The following is a 19,446-nucleotide window of genomic DNA, read 5'->3' on the forward strand; positions in this document are numbered from 1 at the left end:
GTTTGCCAAATCAAATCAAATGTATTTATATAGCCCTTCTTACATCAGCTGAGTGCTGTACAGAAACCCAGCCTAAAACCCCAAACAGCAAGCAATGCAGATGTAGAAGCACGGTGGCTAGGAAAAACTCCCTAGAAAGGCCAAAACCTAGGAAGAAACCTAGAGAGGAACCAGGCTATGAGGGGTGGCCAGTCCTCTTCTGGCTGTGCCGGGTGGAGATTATAACAGAACATGGCCTTTCTTCCATGATATTTTCACTTGATCCTCACTTTAATAACTTGTTTGATGCATCTCAAGCCTCTTGTATGGGTGTTAATGAAACAGCACTTAGAATTGGAGAGCAGCCACCATTCCTACTTCATGCTCCGCTCCACTCCTCTTCTCCCTGTATGGGGAAGAAGACAAAAGAAGAGAGGGAATAGAGAACAAGTCATCTTATCAAAGATCAAGATCCCTCTGTGCTCAGCTGTACTGTGATAATTTGTGTACAGATGATGGCAAGCCGTGACACCGTAGACCTCTGTGGAGGTCCAGCTGCTGCACTCCATCATCCCTCGCTTCACATATCCCAACACCGAGACCACGACAAGAGCACAGATGCTGGGAAAAGAAGAAGACAAGTAGTCAGAGTGGATATCAAGCAGAACGGGAGCGAAAGCAATTTACGCCGGATTGAACTCCTGTCCAGTTTTACACCATGCTCCTTGAAAAAGGTATCCATCACCATGTCTGTTTGTAGGCCTCAAAAGTCAGCTAATTGACACATCACTTGGCATTATTCCACAGACAGCATAGGGAAGCCAAAAGAGCTGCAAACTGACCAAAATCATTGCCTTGCCTAACCCCCTCTGTAGATACAGTGAGCTCCAAAATGAATGGGACAGTGACACATTTGTTGTTGTTTTGGCTCTGTACTCCAGCACTTTGGATTTGAAAAGATACAATGGCTGAGGTTAAAGTGCAGACTGTCAGCTTTAATTAGAGGGTATTTTCATCCATATCGGGTGAGCTGTTTAGAAATTACAACACTTTTTGTACATATTCCCCCATTTTAAAGTAGTCAAAAGTTTACTATTTGGTCCCATATTCCTAGCATGCAATGACTACATCAAGCTTGTGACTCTACAAAATTGTTGGATGCATTTTCTGTTTGTTTTGGTTTTGTTTCAGATTATTTTGTGCCCAATAGAAATTAATGGTAAATAATGTATTGTGTCATTTTGTAGTCACTTTTATTGTAAATAAGAATATGTTTCTAAACACTTCTACATTAATGTGGATGCTACCATGATTATGGATAGTCCTGAATGAATCGTGAATAATGATGAGTGAGAAAGTTACAGACACAAATATCATACTCCCAAAACATGCTAACCTCTCACCATTAAAATAACAGGGAAGGTTAGCATATGATATCTGTGTGTCTGAAACGTTCTTACTAAAGGCATATTGGCCTATCTACAGTACCACTCAACAGCCTTATTTTCTCATACACATTGCTACTCTGACTACCTGCCATGAGAACAGTGGTCTATGAAAGGCTGCTATTCCACCCCCACTCTATCAGAAGGAGGATAACGCCATAATAATGCTATGACGTCTGCACTGCTGCTGGACCATTACATTTCACTGAGGGTTAGAAAGGTCAGCACTCATTGGTATTCACGTGATAAGGTTTGCTAAGATGTCATTTTATTTGAAGAGTTGGTTTTATTTTTCATTTCCCAATAACTAATGTTTAACACTAGAACCGCCATAGGCCAACGGCCACTGACGTTACATTTTTTAAATAGAAAAAAAATGGCAAAATAAAGCAATGTCCTATTTGGTTGTCAGAATTTTCAATTCACAAGCAGAAAACTATTAAGAGACTATTTACTTTTTTTTACCTTAACGGGCCAAGACAAATGTGGCAGAAAGAGTTAATACTCAGGTGCTGACGTGTCTCTCTCTTTTCTAACTGAATTAATGATGTCAATGGATGAATGGGTGATAGCAACCAGATAGAAACTGATCATCGCGCACATGACTTCATGACTGAATTTGAATGGACTGAATGATGAGGATGAAGAGGAGGATGAAGAGGGTGAAGGAATTTAGAACAACAGTGTAAGAATTGTGGCCACAGTGCGTCCTGCTCTGCATCCTGATCCTCCTCTACCCTGGGAAAAATACAATCATTTTTTGTTTGTACTTTGTCAGGAAGCTGTAAGGGAACTGTATTAATTACAATAACTCTAGTACTAATCGAATCTACAAATAAAATGTATCAACGGTATTACACTGTCATGTTTTTATTGTACGAGAAATTAAATACAACAAATATCCTTTACCATCTGTTTTTATATTTTCACAAATATTTACTTGTGGGCGGTTTTATTATTTTATTATGAAAGGCTGGAATTGATATAATCTCCCCTTGGTGAGAGTCAAGTCAGACAGTGAGTACAACCTGTTCAGTTCACAATGGCAAACCGAACCAAACGAATGGACGCTTTGACAGCATTGCAAAATGCTGCACAATTTATATGAGCTGGAGTCAGATGGAGGATCGGATATTGAGCCTGAAATCGATGTTGCTCATGACAATCTGACTTCGAGACTCTGCCTCCGATGTCTGAGCCTCGCCGGAGAAAAAGCAGAACAGGGCCAAGTGACACGGTGATCCCAACCAGCAAGGTGAGCAAGGAGTCTTGGAGGGATGGCACGGTTTGGGTATGAAAGAGCTTCAAGAGCGCATTTGACCTGCGCCTCCTTTTCGTTTCTACTGTGTCAAAAAAAGCTGAAACTGGACTGTATTACTTACTATAACGCTACTCTACTTGTTGTTTATGCATACAAGCATTGTTTATGCTCTGGGCTATTTATAAAAGGTTGGTGCTTAGTCCTACCTTTATGGCAAATCACTTGACCTGTGCGCCTTGCTGGTTGATAATCTCTTTTTCGTTTCTACTTTGTCAAAACAAGCTGTAACTGGACTGTATTACTTACTATAACTCTAGTACTAATCACATCTACAAATAAAATCAATCAAATGTATTACATTGTAATGTATTTATTTATAGAGAAGCAAAAATAGTCAAGGCCTAGGTCTTGCTGTAGCATATTCATTTGTAGTATAAAACATATCCCTACATGCCGTTTACGTACTTCAAAATATACGATACAGAACTTTTTCAAAATAAAATAAATATTCTTAAGACATGGCTACATTCATTCCATACGTTTTTTCATGGTATTTATTTAGGTTGACAACACAGTAGATGAATCTGATGCGTATGCTAATAGTGACAACTGACAACGTTCTCTAGCAGATACTTAAATGCTAAAAGGCCAAGTTGTTCGAGTGTTAATGTCTTCATGTGGAAAATAAGATACAATTAGTCTAACACCTGGAGTGTGCATCATTATTTAGCATAAACCCATCTCCCCAAGCATGCCACACATGCACGCGAGCACAAACAAACATACACATGCTACAAAACGTATAGTGCACTGCCCAGAATGATGGGTTAAATTATTGGCTCCCACATGCCGCAACTATTTTGCTACCTCACATAGGTAACATATCCATTACATACTGACATTTTTGTCATTCAAATTCATAGTCTTTAAAGTGAACAGATTTAATTTGTGATTAGCAGGGAGATATACAGTGCCTTGACTTATTCCACATTTTGTTGTGTTACATCCTGAAATCCTTTATTTTAATATGGATTTTTCTCACCCATCTTCACACAACACCTCATAATGAAAACGTGAAAACATGTTTTTAGAATTTTTTTGCAAATATATTGAAAATTAAATACAGAAATATCTAATTTACATAAGTATTCACATCTTTGGTTAGCGCTTACAGATGTGAGTCTTTCTGGGTAAGTCTGTAGGAGCTTTCCACTCCAGGATTGTGCAAAATTTGCCAATTATTCTTTTCAAATTTCTTCAAGCTCTGTCAAATTGGTTGTTGATCATTGCTAGACAACCATTTATGTGTTGCCATAGATTTTCAAGTACATTTAAGTCAAAATTGTAACCAGGCCACTCAGAAACATTCACTGTCTTCTTGGTAAGCAACTCCTGTGTAGATTTGGTCTTGTGTTTTAGGTTATTGTCCTGCTGAAAGGTGAATTCATCTCCCAGTGTCTGGTGGAAAGCAGACCAAAACAGGTTTTCCACTAGGATTTTGCCTTTGTTTAGTTCCATTCCATTTCTGATTGTTTCCTGAAAAACTCCCCAGTTTTTAAAGATTACAAGCATACCCATAACATGATGCAGCCACGACTATGCTTGAAAATATGTAGAGTGGTACTCAGTAATGTGTTGTAGTTGATTTGTTCATGTAACGGCATTCTACATCGTCCTCCTCCTCAGACGAGGAGAGGAGAGAGGGATCAGATGACCAATGTGCAGCGAGGTATGTAGACATAATGAATTTATTAGACACGACGAACACTGACACGAACTATACTTGAATATTACAAAATAACAAACAAACAACGTAGACTGACCTGAACATGCAAACTACATATAACGAAGCACGCATGAACAGGAAAGAAACGAACGAACGAGACGAGACAGTACCATGTGGTGCAATAAACACAGACACAGCGACAATCACCCACAAACAAACAATGTGAAACCACCTACCTTAATATGGTTCTCAATCAGAGGAGATGAAAACCACCTGCCTCTAATTGAGAACCATATCAGGTCACCCATTTACCAACATAGAAACACATAACATAGAAATGCCCACCCACACTCACGCCCTGACCGACTAACACATACAAAACAGGTCAGGAACGTGACAGTTCAGGACAAAAAGTGAATTGCTTTGCCTCATTTTTTTTTGCCGTATTACTTTAGTAGTGGCTTGTTGCAAACAGGATGCATGTTTTTGAATATTTTTATTCAGTACAGGCTTCCTTCTTTTCACTCTGTCAATTAGGTTAGTATTGTGGAGTAACTACAATATTGTTGATCCATCCTCAGTTTTCGCCTATCACAGCCATTTAACACTGTTTTAAAGTCACCATTGGCCTCATGAAATCTCTGAGCAGTCTCCTTCCTCTCCGACAACTGGAAGGACGCCTGTATCTTTGTTGTGACTGGGTGTATTGATACACCATCCAAAGTGTAATTACTAACTTCACCATGCTAAAAGGGATATTCAATGTCTGCTTTCTTTTAACCCATTTACCAATGCCCTTCTTGGCAAGGCACTGGAAAACCTCCCTGTGGTTGAATCTGTGTTTGAAATTCACTGCTTGATTGAGGGATCTTACAGATAATTGTATGTGTGGGGTTACAGAGATGAGGTAGTCATTCAAAAATCATGTTAAACACTATTATTGCACACAGATTGAGTCCATGCAACTTGTGACTTGATAAGAATTTAACTTATTTAGTCTTGCCATAACAAAGGGGTTGAATAATTATTGACTTCATTTTTTAGTTAACTTAAGGCTAGGCGTCCCGCTAGAGGGACAACTTCCAGTGAAACTGGAGGGCGTGCAATTCAAATAAATAATTATAAAAATTATGGATATTAAACATTTAGGTACATACTGTACAAGTGTCTTATATCGGTTAGAAGCTAAAATTCTTCTTAATCTAACTGCACTGTCCGATTTACAGTAGGCTTTACAGCGAAAGCATGCCATGCAATTGTTCGAGGATGGCGCCCCACATCAAAATGTTTTTTTCACTGGCACAGGTTTCATAAATTCACAAATAGCGATTAAATATTCACTTACTTTTTGAAAATCTTCCTCTGATATGTCATCCAAAGGGTCCCAGCTATAACATGTAGTGCCGTTTTGTTAGATAAAATCCTTCATTATATCCCAAAAAGTCTGTTTAGTTGGCGCCATCGATTTGAGTAATCCACTTGTTCAACATGCCAAGATAGGAATCCGAAAATGTACCCCTAAACTTTGTTTCAACAAGTCAAAATAAATTTCTATTTAATCCTCAGATACCCTAAAATGTAATTAAACTATAATATTTAATACGGAAAGAAGTATGTTCAATAGGAAAGCAATATTAGCAGGTGCGCGTCCTATTCATCGCGTGCGCATACACAAATTTCCAAGTCTGTGTCCCTGTAGTAAAACTCATATTTCTTACGCTTTTTGGAAGAAACAAGCCTGAAACCTTGAATAAAGACTACGGACACCCAGTGGAAGCCATAGGAATTGCATACTGTGAGCTATATTTAATTATTTCCCTACACGTTCCATTGGAAGAGCATGGGCTCTCAAAAAAAAAATCAGGTTGGTTTTTCTTTGGATTTTCTCCTACCATATCTATTGTGTTATGGTCTCCTACATTATTTTAACATTTCTATAAACTTCAGAGTGTTTTCTTTCCAATGGTACCAATTATATGCATATCCTGGATTCAGGGCCTGAGCAACAGGCAGTTTACTTTGGGCACGTCAGTCAGGCGGAAATTGAGAAAAATAAACCCTAGCCTGAAGAAGTTTTCATTTGTACACATTTCCAAAATAAGAAAAAGTCTTAAAAGGCATTAGAAATACAGTACATCAAAACATAAGAATAAAGTACAGACTCCTGCCAACTAATATCAACACTTATATTTAGTTTTGGATAATTTTTCTGCCTTCTGTAAGTTTAAGAAACATTACCTTGTGCCTTGTAATTCCGTTACCAAAACCCCACATATCTTTAGGATATTTTCTAATTTCTCTCCCTCATGGGGAGGGAGGATAACGAAAGTTCACAGAAGTAACAAGGTAGACATATCAATTAGTTAGTGTTTTTACTGATATACATTTTGTTTATTAATTATTAAGATCATTTCTGCAATTTATTTGGCTACAATGGGAAATCCTAGTAGTCACAAACCAGAGCTGGGTCACCTGCTATTGTCCTACCGTCACTGAAATACTGTTATGTTCAGCTTATTACTGTTTTCTTTCTCTTTCTGTCATCTGGTGGTCAAAGCAAGAATGTGAAAAGTCTGGACAACCCCTTTTGCTCTCTCTCTCTCCTCTTCTCTCTCCAATTAATGTCACCTCTTCCGGCTCTTACTTACACCTACCCATTCTATTTGCTGTAACCTGCATCCTCGCCCACTGAGCAGCACTGACCATCATCTACAGATGATAAATCCGGACTATGCAAATAAAGTGTGACCAAAAACCTAGATAAAAAATGTTAGCTTACATGGGCTAGTTGATCTGGATATTTCTGACAAGCTATCAATAGCTCTCTAAGGTCTGCAATGACTGATTTGACAAGAGGAAACTGCTGATGCACTACCTAACTTCGAAATTGCACCTTGTGCTTTCTGCTATTACAACTTTCAAGAGTAAGTTGAAAGCCTGACTGAGTTTGGGAACCACTGCAGTACAGAAAGAGAAGTAGAGTATAGTATAGTACTGAACTACTGTACTATACTCTACTGTACTATACTCTAATGTACTGAACTCTACTGTAATGTACTCCACTGTTGTCACGACTTCTACCGAAGTCGAAGCCTCCCCTTGTTCAGGCGGAGCTCGGCGGTCGATGTCACCGGTCTTCTAGCCATCATTGATCCATTTTTCATTTTCCATTGGTTTTGTCTTGACTTCCTACACACCTGGTTTCAATCCTATTCATTACCTGTTGTGTATTTAACCCTCTGTTTCCCTTCATGTCTTTGTCAGAGATTGTTTTATGTTCAGTTTTCGTGTTTTGTATTTTGGTGCGCGACGTGTCCTCGTACCCACTTTGTTTCATTGTATTTTATGGTTTTGGAGTTATGTGTTTAAGTTATTAAACTACTCCATTCCACCAAGTTTTTGATTCTCCTGCGCTTGACTTCCCTGCCACCTATACACACGACTGTGACAACTGTACACTACTGACCTCTACTGTGCTTTGTTTCGATGTCCATACTTGTGAAACATAGACATCTATGATTGGTTTAAATTTGTCCAGTTCGGACCAACCAAATAGCAGTTTTATTTGGAGGTGGAGTTCATAAAAAAATAATAGCCAGTGTGTAAATAATACCCAAACATGCAAAGGAGGATATTGCATATTTCTACTTTTGTGTACCTATTTAGGATACCTCACCATGAAGAGAATGACATTTATATCCATAATTATGCATTTCTGTGTAGTACTGATCAAAGACGCATGATGAAATTCCTTTATCGCAATTCTGTTGCCGGGTGTAAAAACTTAGCATCTGCACAGTTCTCCCAGTAAATATGTTTTTGTAAAATGTTCGGAGTAAATTCTTAAAGCCGCTATTTTTTTGGGGCGACCTGACCAAATTCACATAGAATTGGAGTTATAGATCTGTCATTCTCATTGAAAGAAAGTCTATGAAGCGGTAGATCTGTTCTCTCTCCATTATTTCTATGCTTCCCATTCTTAAGTTTGTTTTTGCGTATTTTACTTTCGGTTTTATACACCGCCTTCAAAAAGCAATAAACAGCAATAACCAATATTTTTGGTTATGTAAAATATATTTCACAGCATTTTAGATGGTACAATGATTCTCTACACTATACTTTCTTGTTTTGTCACAGAAACTATTAGACTATTTCTGCATAGTGCATCTTTAAAAGCAGTTCTTGTGCATAGTGTTGTATGGTTTGTTAAACTTTGAAATCAATGGTTTTTGTTTGGCAAACATTTTCAGTGAGAAATCTGAGTCTCTGCGCAATTCCGTCACTGTGGAATTGCCCATTCACAACAATCTCCCAGTGTGACCTATTTCCCACTGTCTTTGAACCCGTGTGCATAACGGGTTCTCTCCCTGAGTGTGTGATGGTGTGCCTCTACAGGATTCTACCTCAAGTAACATCCACACAGGGAATATCCTGATATCTTCATTAGTCCTGGACTAGTCAATAGTGAGCCCCTACAGGTCGACTCCTTGCAGACCACGAATCACATTTCATTTCCTTTTTCAATTACCCAGCAGGCAGCAGTCAGGCAGGCAGGTCAGCCCTGGTGAGTGGAGGGCCAGTTCTGATTATGTGGTTTCCAGCTCAATCACAGACTGTTTGCAGGAGGGGAGGGAGCTCAGGCTGCCTGCATGCCAGATTAAACACGTCGTAATGGCTGCCCTAACGTTATCTGTGGTTATGCTAGGGGAATGGAAAGCAAAAAACAGAGTAACAGAGTAGAGGAAGAGAGCGAGAGAGAGCGAGAGAGAGCGAGAGAGAGCGAGAGAGAGAGAGCGCGAGAGAGAGAGAGAGAGAGAGAGAGAGAGAGAGAGAGAGAGAGAGAAAGTGAGAGACAGAGGTGAGATAATGTGACACATGGAACTCCCACTTCCTGATTCATATGGGGAGCACAGGAAAACATCTGAATTGTCATCATTCAACTGCATTGTGCTGCCAATCACCCATGGCTGTACTACAAGTACTGGGAAAGCATTCACACCAAGCGAGGTTAGGTATTACTAACGTACAGCATTTATAACATGCATTGTTATTGTTAATTGGTGCATTGTCTTAGGGTGTTAGTTGCTTTGTGTAGTACCCTCACCACTATCAGCCTGGTTAGTCTCTCCATCCATCAGACATGTAGCAGTCAAGGCCATTGTCCTTCTGCTCTCTGTAAAAATGTTTTTGTCAGGTTCCCCCTCACAAGGGGCGATCGAAAAGAACATGGCATAATCAAACAATGAGCAGAATGATAATTCTGACTGAGAGATGAAGGTAAAGGTCAAAGCCAAAGCCCGGGTGGGAACTATACCATGCTGGGGTCAGTTCGCTTTACAGCATAATTTCACTCATGGAATATTTATTGAGGCAGACGCTTAATTCCAAAAACTTGTGTATGCTCCCTGCATCTGTGTTTGCTCTGTGTGCCATTCTCAATCCTCCAGGTAATGCAAATATATATTAAACACAACACAGGCAATTGTTGGAATTCACATGTTGTACAAAGCGCTGGTAGCCTGTAGGAGGAAATGGCTAGGTGATGTTAGTGAAGTCCTGGAAGTGCATCCTAAGCTCTTTGAAATCACATAATATTGCTTGTTTTATCTTGAAACGCCAGATGGTATAGCAACGGTGCATCGGGGAATTGAGGAACAAATGTAATTTGCAGATTTATTTCCCTTCACAAATCCCCCACTTTTGAATGAGACGGGCACATGCATGGTGCACTCACCATAGAAATGATTCATTTAAAAACAACAATTTTAATACATGTCACTAGTTCCACAGCTTTGCCAGGTTAACCATAAAAAGCCTTCAAGATTGTGTGTACTGCAATATAAAAACGTAATCAAAATCGGGGAGATGGCATCCAGACATGGATGAAAGGAACCCACTGGGCACAGTTCAACGTCTAAGTTTTATTTTCCATTTTTTAAACTGTACATTTGGTTCAGTTGTCAACTAATGTAAATTCAATGAGAAATCAACTAATAATGTCACCATGTCATTGGATTTAGGTTAAAAGTTGGGTGAAAAAAATATGAAATGGCCTTACTTTGATTACTTTTTGCAAATCCAATCAGTTTTTCACATTGATTGAACGTCATTACATTGATTTCTTTGGTTGAAATGACGTGGAAACAACGTTAGGTCAACCAGTTTTTGTCCAGTGGGAAACCAGTTAAAGCTCGAGCAGAGAAGCCTTGAAATTAGGTGGAACCGACAAGATCTCTTACTGTAAATGGGAAAACGTAGCCATGGGAAGACAGTGTAGGCTACGGTATGTCTTTTTTATTCTACATTGGTAAAACTAGTTTCATGTATCAAATTTTACAATCCATTTTTGTGGAGTTTATCTGCTGTCACATTTTGCATTGTTTCTCATGAGTTCTATGCAGTTGCTCTACTCTCTTCTCTATACCAGAAGGCTTTTACCTGACGTGTCCAACCTAACAACTCTCTGTTATTCACTTCCTCTGCGCTATCTTAAATGCCTCCCCTTTGAGTGTTTCTGGGGAAAAATACTCAAATTGCTTTGTTAGGCTTGATGGCAACAAGTACAGTGGGCGGCTTCCGCCTCATACTCTGCATGTATATTACAGGCCATTCTAGAAGGATGCTCTGATTCATGCATGACTAATAGCAGAGCTCAGTGCCCACTGGGCATAAACTGGTTGAATCAACGTTGTTTCATCGTAATGTGTCAACGTATTCAGGAGCGTTAGGTAACCTATTGCGTTGGGCCAGTAACCGATAGGTCGCTGGTTCAAATCCTGGAGCCCACTAGGTGAAAAATCGGCCGATGTGCCCTTGAGCAAGGCACTTAACCCTAATTGCTCCTGCAAGTCGGTCTGGATATTAGCATCTGCTAAATGGCTAAACTGTAAGTGCAAACTGTAGCGTGATGTGGAAATTTCAACCGCAGGGTAATGTGATCATTATAACCAATTTTCAGCATAGACAAACCTTGTATAAAATATGTTGAATTTGTACCTTTGAAACAACGTCAGATCTTCAACGTTTCATCCACTATCAGAAAAAAAGAAACATTCTGGGCAACACCTCCTACTGGAGAGTTGATTTCTCTACAGCCATTCATTTAGTCTCCCATCCAGGGTTTTAACCAAGCCCAGCTTAGCTTTGATATTTGTCACTGACTACTACCAATGTGCTATCATGAGAATGATTATTGAGTGATCTCTTATATTCACTGTTGCTATCGAAGTCATTCCAAAGGTTAGGTTTAACAGAGCAAATTAAATGTAACCATACTTTATAGTCAAATATAATCAATGATACTATTTAGGCCTACACTCTTAGAAAAAAAGGGTTCCAGAAAGGTTCTTTGGCTGTCCCCATAGGAGAACACTTTTGGCTTCCAGGGGGCTACATTTTGGGGGGTTCTTGAATTGAAATTATATTGAATTTTGCTTATCATGCTATACCAAATTAAACATACATTTCAAATACAGAGACTCTGAGACCATGTTGAAGTGACAGGTTGGCGCTGTATCAGCGCAATGGACAGTACCCTACACACTAAAGCCAGGCCGTTTTGGTAATGAATATAGGCTACAAGATAGATAGGGTAATTCACCTATTACAAACAACCTATGTGAATGCAGCCGTACATACAGTTGTCTTACCAAAATAATGCAAACTAAATGCTGAAAGTAGTAGCCTAGTTATTCACGCATGCAAACAAAAATACTGACTAGCATTTTGTCTTAGAATAGCGACACAACTGCAAATGCGAAAGAATGAATGCGAACAGAACAAAACAAGGATACAAAGTAGGCTTAAATATCAGATCGATAAACGCATGCCACAATCTATATTTAGGCAAGTTACATTAACAGTAAACAAACGCAGTAAACAAAAGGTGAATGGACATCCAAATAACCAAAACAGCCATGCAAAGCTGTCTTGCCAAACAAATAGGCCTATAGGCCCACTTCAAACATTGAAAACCATGCTGCTCATGAGTACAGCAACAAGTTGTGATATGGCACCATACACTTCTGTGGATCATATTCCACCCACGTAATCAATTAAGCAATGTCAGCCTACCATAAACACGTGTCCAATACGTACAGTTTAATTTACAACCAAGAAAAACAATAGGCTACGAAGAAAACCATAATAGATTGTAACTACACACACCGGTCTGTTTTAGGTTAACTTGTAGACAAACTGGAATTAAAGACACTTTTGTAATACAGTAAAGTTAACAAATTATACACTATATACATATCCAAGTATGTGTACACCCCTTCAAATTAGTGGATTCGGCTATTACAGCCACGTCCGTTGCTGGCAGGTATATAAAATCGAGCACACAGCCATGCAATCTCCATAGACAAACATTGGCAGTAGAATGGCCTTACTGAAGAGCTCAGTGACTTTCAACGTGGCACCATCATAGGATGCCACTTTTCCAACAAGTCAGTTCGTCAAATTTCTGCCCTGCTCCAGTCAACTGTAAGTGTTGTTATTGTGAAGTGGAAACGTCTAGGAGCAACAACGGCTCAGCCGCAAAGTAGTAGGCCACACAAGCTCACAGAACGGGACCGCCGAGAGTTGAAGCGCGTATCGCGTAAAAATCAACTGTCCTCAGTTGCAACACTCACTACCGAGTTCCAAACTGCCTCTGGAAGCAACGTCAGCACAATAACTGTTCGTCGGGAGCTTCATGAAATGGGTTTCCATGGACGAGCAGCCGCACACAAGCCTAAGATCAGCATGTGCAATGCCAAGCGACGGCTGGAGTAGTGTAAAGCTTGCCGCCATTGGACACTGTAGCAGTGGAAACGTGTTCTCTGGAGTGATGAATCACGCTTCACCATCTGTCAGTCTGACAGACCAATCTGGGTTTGGCAGAAACCAGGAGAATGCTACCTGCCCGAATGCATAGTGCCAACTGAATTTTTGGTGGAGGAGGAATAATTGTCTGGGGCAACAGTTTCCGTTTCAGCATGACAATGCCCCAGTGCAAAAAGTGAGGTCCATACAGAAATGGTTTGTTGAGATCGGGCTGGAATAACTTGACTGGCCTGCACAGAGTCCTGACTTCAACCCCATCAAATACATTTCGGATGAATTGTAACGCTGACTACGAGCCAGGCCTAATTGTCCAACATCAGTGCCCGACTCCACTAATGTTCTTGTGGCTGAATGGAAGCAAATCCCCGCAGCAATGTCCCAACATCTATTGGAAAGCCTTCCCAGAAGAGTGGAGGCTGTTATAGCACTAAAGGGGGGACCAGCTCCATATTAATGCCCATGATTTTGGAATGAGATGTTTGACTAACAGGTGTCCACATACACTACATGACCAAAAGTATGTCGGATTCACGTCTCTAACTCAACCCCCCCAAAAAATGTGGCTCAGATGAAACTATCCAAGCATTAGATATATCCTTTAAGTGTTGATATTTGGTTGCATTGTGAACCAAACACATTTCAATACTTTTGTAATACAGTAAATAGCCTAAAGTTAAGGCTCTTATAAACTAACGTAGAAGTATTTATTCAACCTTAAAATGAGTAACACATCTATGGCCACATGTTGAGGTTAGCCTACTGTAACTATAAATGTCTTCTTATGTAATCATAGAAAGCGTGCATGTTCAAAATAGCATGCAAAGTTCGCAGGTCTGTGGAGATCTTCACAAGTTCTATAATAATCTGAGCAGAATCTCGAACAGCATTGATCACTTGTACTGTATACTTGTAATGTTATCTCAACTGCAATCCAGGTCATTTGGTTGTGCTATTAGTGATAACACATTTCGTTGTTGTATAAATACAAAATATCTGACATTGTATTTACATTTGAACTTTGTTGTCACACCCTGGCCTTTGTTATATATATTTTATTGATTAGTTTAGTTAGGTCAGGGTGTGACATGAGGGATGTTTGTGTGTTTTGTCTAGTTTAGGGTGTGTGTATTGTTTAGGGGGGTTTTGTAGTATGTATGGGGTTGGGTTCAGTGTAGGTGTTTAGAAAAGTCTATGGTTGCCTGATTTGGTTCTCAATCAGAGACAGCTGGTTATTGTTGTCTCTGATTGGGAGCCATATTTAAGGCAGCCATAGGCTTTAGGTGTTTTTGGGTAATTGTCTATGTGTAGTGTTTGTGTCAGCACTATTGGTCGTTATAGCTTCACGGTCGTCAGTTTGTTAGTTTGTTATTTTGTTAGTTTGTGTCTAGTGTTTGTTTTGTGTGTTTTTTCCTGTCTTCTAAATAAAAGAAGATGTATTTTGCACACGCCGCGCCTTGGTCCTCTCTCTCACCCATAGACGATCGTGACATTTGTTGTGCTTTTAAATGGTTGAACGTGCAGTGATATTACATTTAGATGACAACTAAACCAAAAATTAGACATTGTTTTTCCATCGTAATTTGGTTGTGCTTTTAGATGGTTGAAAGCATAATGATAACACATCGGGAATTCAACACACTTCTGGCTGTCTTTTAGAGTGGATGAATAAAGGTTGAAATCTCATTGATCAACATCTCAACCAAATTTGACCCAATTTTCCACCTTGAAATGTCGTGGTGTGCCCAGTGGGTGGCCACTAAGACTGATGGAGGAAGAAGCTAACGAGGAAACATTTCTACATTCTATTATGGTGCTTTTGACGAGGGTAAAGATGTGTCTTGGCTTTGTATGTTCATGTGAGGGTGGAGGTTTGTAAATGGATTCTATAGAGTGGAGATGTGTGTCTTTTCTAATAATCTGTATTTTCAAACATTGTACTTGTAAAGTTGAAGTTGATGTAGCGACAGGTATTTGCACCGTTCAGTCCATCCAAGGAATGAATTTGTCACAACTTCATTCTAATTCTGAACCAAACATTCCAGTATACAGACAGTGTTTCTGTAATCCTGCATCTGTTACAGTATCTTGTCGGGAATTTTCCATTACAATGTGATCTGACTACATTTTCCTGGCTGTTTACTAATGGGCCCCTAGTACTCCTCTCGTTTGAGTTTGGATTAACAGAGAGTGAATGAAGCAAGCAGCATACTGAATTACTCATTCCTTCCTCAGGCTCGATGATGACACCTTCTTTACGTTCTCCCCAGGGAACCCCTTCATCATCCGCCTCTTGAATGTTAAACATGAACCAAAGCCTTTTCTGAATGAAAGGGTGTATGGTAGATCTCTCCATCACATGGAAATAAAGAAATGAGAAGTGGCACAGAGGGAAGACAGACACTGGTGGTTGTTAAAAAGTACCAAATTCTGTGCCATGGAAGTAGAAGACTGCACTACTTGCCATTTGCTACATAATTAATTTGTAAATGTTTTTTACTGTTCAGTGTAAGGTTAATAAACCACCTATCGACAAGTGTGGGCCCGTGAAAGATGTGTAATGCACTTGTATCCAGATTGAATCACTAGAGTGTTATTCCTAACCTTGCAGTCACATGTCCTGTTACTTAACAATCTGTGGTTGTGATGAGGAGACGCCAGCTGTGTCTATGAGGCTCTAATAAAGATGCAGTTTGTTACTCTAAACAAACTTGAAAAGTAACATCCCTGGGGAGCGGCTGAACTATTTACAGGGAACTTTAAAGATATGAATAGACAAGACCAGCAGACCATATTCCCATGACAGCCAATTGTAAATAAAAGTAGGCTTTCGGTGCCTTGGACGAACTGACTTCAAACACCAAATGAGTGAGATTTCTCAGGTGGCAGATGGTACTTTCAAACAAGGCTGATCATAATCTTAGATAAAAGCATCCTCACTAAAAATAAATTATTAAATCCATAACTTTTTTGCAAATTCATGCTTGACAAGACCCCTTCATTATAATTTATTGGTAATAAAAGACTAAAGAGAGGAGTAATTAGTTGTTAAGGATGCATATATTTACCACACATAGAGAGGAAAAACAGCAGTTCAAGCTGCTCTGAATATGATTACCAAAAACTTAAGGGGAAACTTTTAATTCTATTCAAAGAATTTTCTGAGTTTGAAGCAATTAAGTTATCGACAATACACGCCAGGGACCTAATTTATAACCGTTGCTTAAATTTCCCACTAAATATCTGCGCATGCCATTTTTGAAAATGAATAGCCTGTGTTAGAATGCACATAATGAGAATGATAAACTTGGCGCATACTACACACACGTATGTATCCCGTTATAAATCAGAGCTGTCGTAAAACTGTGCGCATGTGAACAAGCATCAACAGTCCGCCTGGAAAACGTCCTCCATTCACCTTTTATGGTGACAATAACGCTGTATAATTTGGAACTATTGGAGTTAGGCCCCAGCAGTTTCTAAAAGAAAGAGCAAATGCAAATTTTATCAAATGTTTTTGGAGGTGTTGGCAGAACCTTTTTATCATTTGCACTAACTTATGCTGTATTTGGCAAAGGACTGTGACAGTTTCTGAAAGAAAAAGCAATGGCAAATTCTTGTGGACCTGTCAGCAGGACGTTAGAATTCAATGTTTTCCATTGACTTTCCCCCAACCTAAATATGGTGGACTGCTCGCAAATTCTCAAAAATTGTCTAGGCTACTCAGAAAAATGGAAATGACAGTACTTACAGTAGTAGCTAGCTGCAGCCTACATACTTCAATGTAAAATATCAACTGTCTGTTCACCAGTTAAATTCGACTGTGTATTATAAGCGTTGCTCTATGGGATTGCATACAGCAAAACCTTAAATACATAGCCTATTTACTAGGCTACTATGCCCAGTTAAATGAGATAGAAATGTGTTATGTGGCTACTTCAGGAATATGAGCTGATCACAGCCAGAAAAGGTGAGGAATTTATTCTGCAATGGTTATGAAAATAAATGGGATAAAGAATCTAATTTCTAATTATTTTAGGTTCCAAAAATAATACACATAGGCCTAGATGTTCACTCTTCTCAATAATGGCAAATAGCTGCATTTTTATGTGTTCTGTTTTTGTTGTGTTTTTTTTATGAATAAGTGTGTCATCAAATCCCCCATTTGCACAAAATACTTACTTGCCTGCTAAGCTTGCAATCAGTGGCAGCTAGTAATTGGCTGAATACCCGGGGCAGGGGGGGATTGTCATATTGTCAACAAAGCATAACAGAATAATCATGCCAAGTTTACAAATTACCGGTTGTTTTTTGGGAAGATATATAAAGTGATCTGTGCATTTGAACAACAGAATAAATACACCCATACACTACATGACCAAAAGTATGTGGACACGTGCTCGTCGAACATCTCATTCCAAAATCATGGGCATTAATATGGAGTTGGTCCCGCCTTTGCTGCTGTAACAGCCTCCACTCTTCTGGGAAGGCTTTCCACTAGATGTTGGAACATTGCTGCGGGGACTTGTTTCCATTCAGTTGGGCACTGGTGTTGGGTTGATTAGGCCTGGCTCGCAGTCGGCGTTCCAATTCATCCCAAAGGTGTACGATAGGGTTGAGGTCAGGGCTCTGTGCAGGCCTGTCAGGTTCTTCCACACCGATCTTGACAAGCCATTTCTGTATGGACCTCGCTTTGTGCCTGGGGGCATTGTCTTGATGAAACAGGAAAGGGCCTTCCCCAAACTGTTGCCACAAAGTTGGAAGCACAGAATCGTCTAGAATGTCATTGTATGCTGTAGCGTTAAGATTTCACTTCACTTGAACTAAGGGGCCTAGCTCAAACCATGAAAAACAGCCCCAGACAATTATTCCTCCTCCACTAAACTTCACAGTTGGCACTATGCATTGGGGCAGGTAGCGTTCTCCTGGTATCCACCAAACCCAGATTCGTCCGTCGGACTGCCAGATGGTAAAGAGTGATTCATCACTCCAGAGAACACGTTTCCACTGCTCCAGAGTCCAATGCCGGCAAGCTTTACATCACTCCAGCCGACGCTTGGCATTGCACATGGCATCTTAGGCTTATGTGTGGCTGCTCGGCCATGGAAACCCATTTCATGAAGCTCCCGACGAACAGTACTTGTGCTGACGTTGCTTCCAGAGGCAGTTTGGAGCTCGGTAGACGATTTTTATGCGCTACGTGCTACAGCACTTGGCAGCCCCGTTCTGTGAGCTTGTGTGGCCAACCACTTCGCGGCGGAGCCGTTGTTGCTCCTAGACGTTTCCACTTCATAATAACAGCACTTACAGTTGACCAGGGCAGCTCTAGCAGGGCATACGTTTGACAAACTGACTTGTTGGAAAGGCGGCATCCTATGACAACGCCACGTTGAAAGTCATTGAGCTCTTCAGTACGGGCCAATCTACTGCCAATGTTTGTCTATGGAGATTGCATGGCGGTGTGGTTGATTTTATACACCTGTCAGAAACGTGTCTGTCTGAAATGGCCAAATCCACTAATTTGAAGGGTTGTCCACATACTTTGTATATACTGTATACTGTATTTCACTTTTGCGTGTAAACAGAATCACCACGATTGCCCATGCTGTCAATGTTTTCTATATTTAGAACAAGCAGAGAGCAGCTAGCCAGCTTAACAGTGCATCGATGACACTCACAAGCACAGGGAAAAGGCATCAAATAAAATGTTATGTCACATGCGCTGAATACAATAGGTGTAGACTACCGTGAAATACTTACATACGAGCCCTTTCCCAACAATGCAGAGTTAAAAGTAAGAAAAATGACACAAACAAAATAAAATAACAATAACAAGGCTATGTACAAGGAGTACCGGTACCGAGTCAATGTGCAGGGACACAAGTTAGTTGAGGTAATATGTACATGTAGATAGGGGTAGGGGTAAAAGTGTCTAGGCAATCAGGATAGATAATAAACAGAGTACCAGCAGCATATGTGAAGAGTGTGAAACAGTGTGTATGTGTGAGTGGTGTCAATATGCATGTATGTGTGTGTGTTTTGTGTGTGTGAGCGTATTGTCTTGTGTGCTGGAGTGTGCATAGAGCCAGTGCAAAAGAGTCTGTACAAAAAAAGAGTGTCAATGCAAATGGTCCAGGAAGCCATTTGATAAACTAACTGTTCAGCAGTCTCATGGCGTGCGGGTAGAAGCTGTTCAGAAGCCTTTTGGTCCC

The 19,446-nt window shown here is 40.0% G+C and overlaps 1 pseudogene; it reads right to left on the reverse strand.

Annotated features, from left to right (window-relative positions):
• Window positions 1–327: 327 nt before the first annotated feature.
• Window positions 328–19,446, reverse strand: part of LOC139029402 (piggyBac transposable element-derived protein 4-like) — a 37,862-nt pseudogene continuing 18,743 nt past the window's right edge.

Source organism: Salvelinus sp. IW2-2015, linkage group LG20 (genome assembly GCF_002910315.2).
Source record: "Salvelinus sp. IW2-2015 linkage group LG20, ASM291031v2, whole genome shotgun sequence".
Taxonomy (NCBI): Eukaryota; Metazoa; Chordata; class Actinopteri; order Salmoniformes; family Salmonidae; genus Salvelinus; species Salvelinus sp. IW2-2015.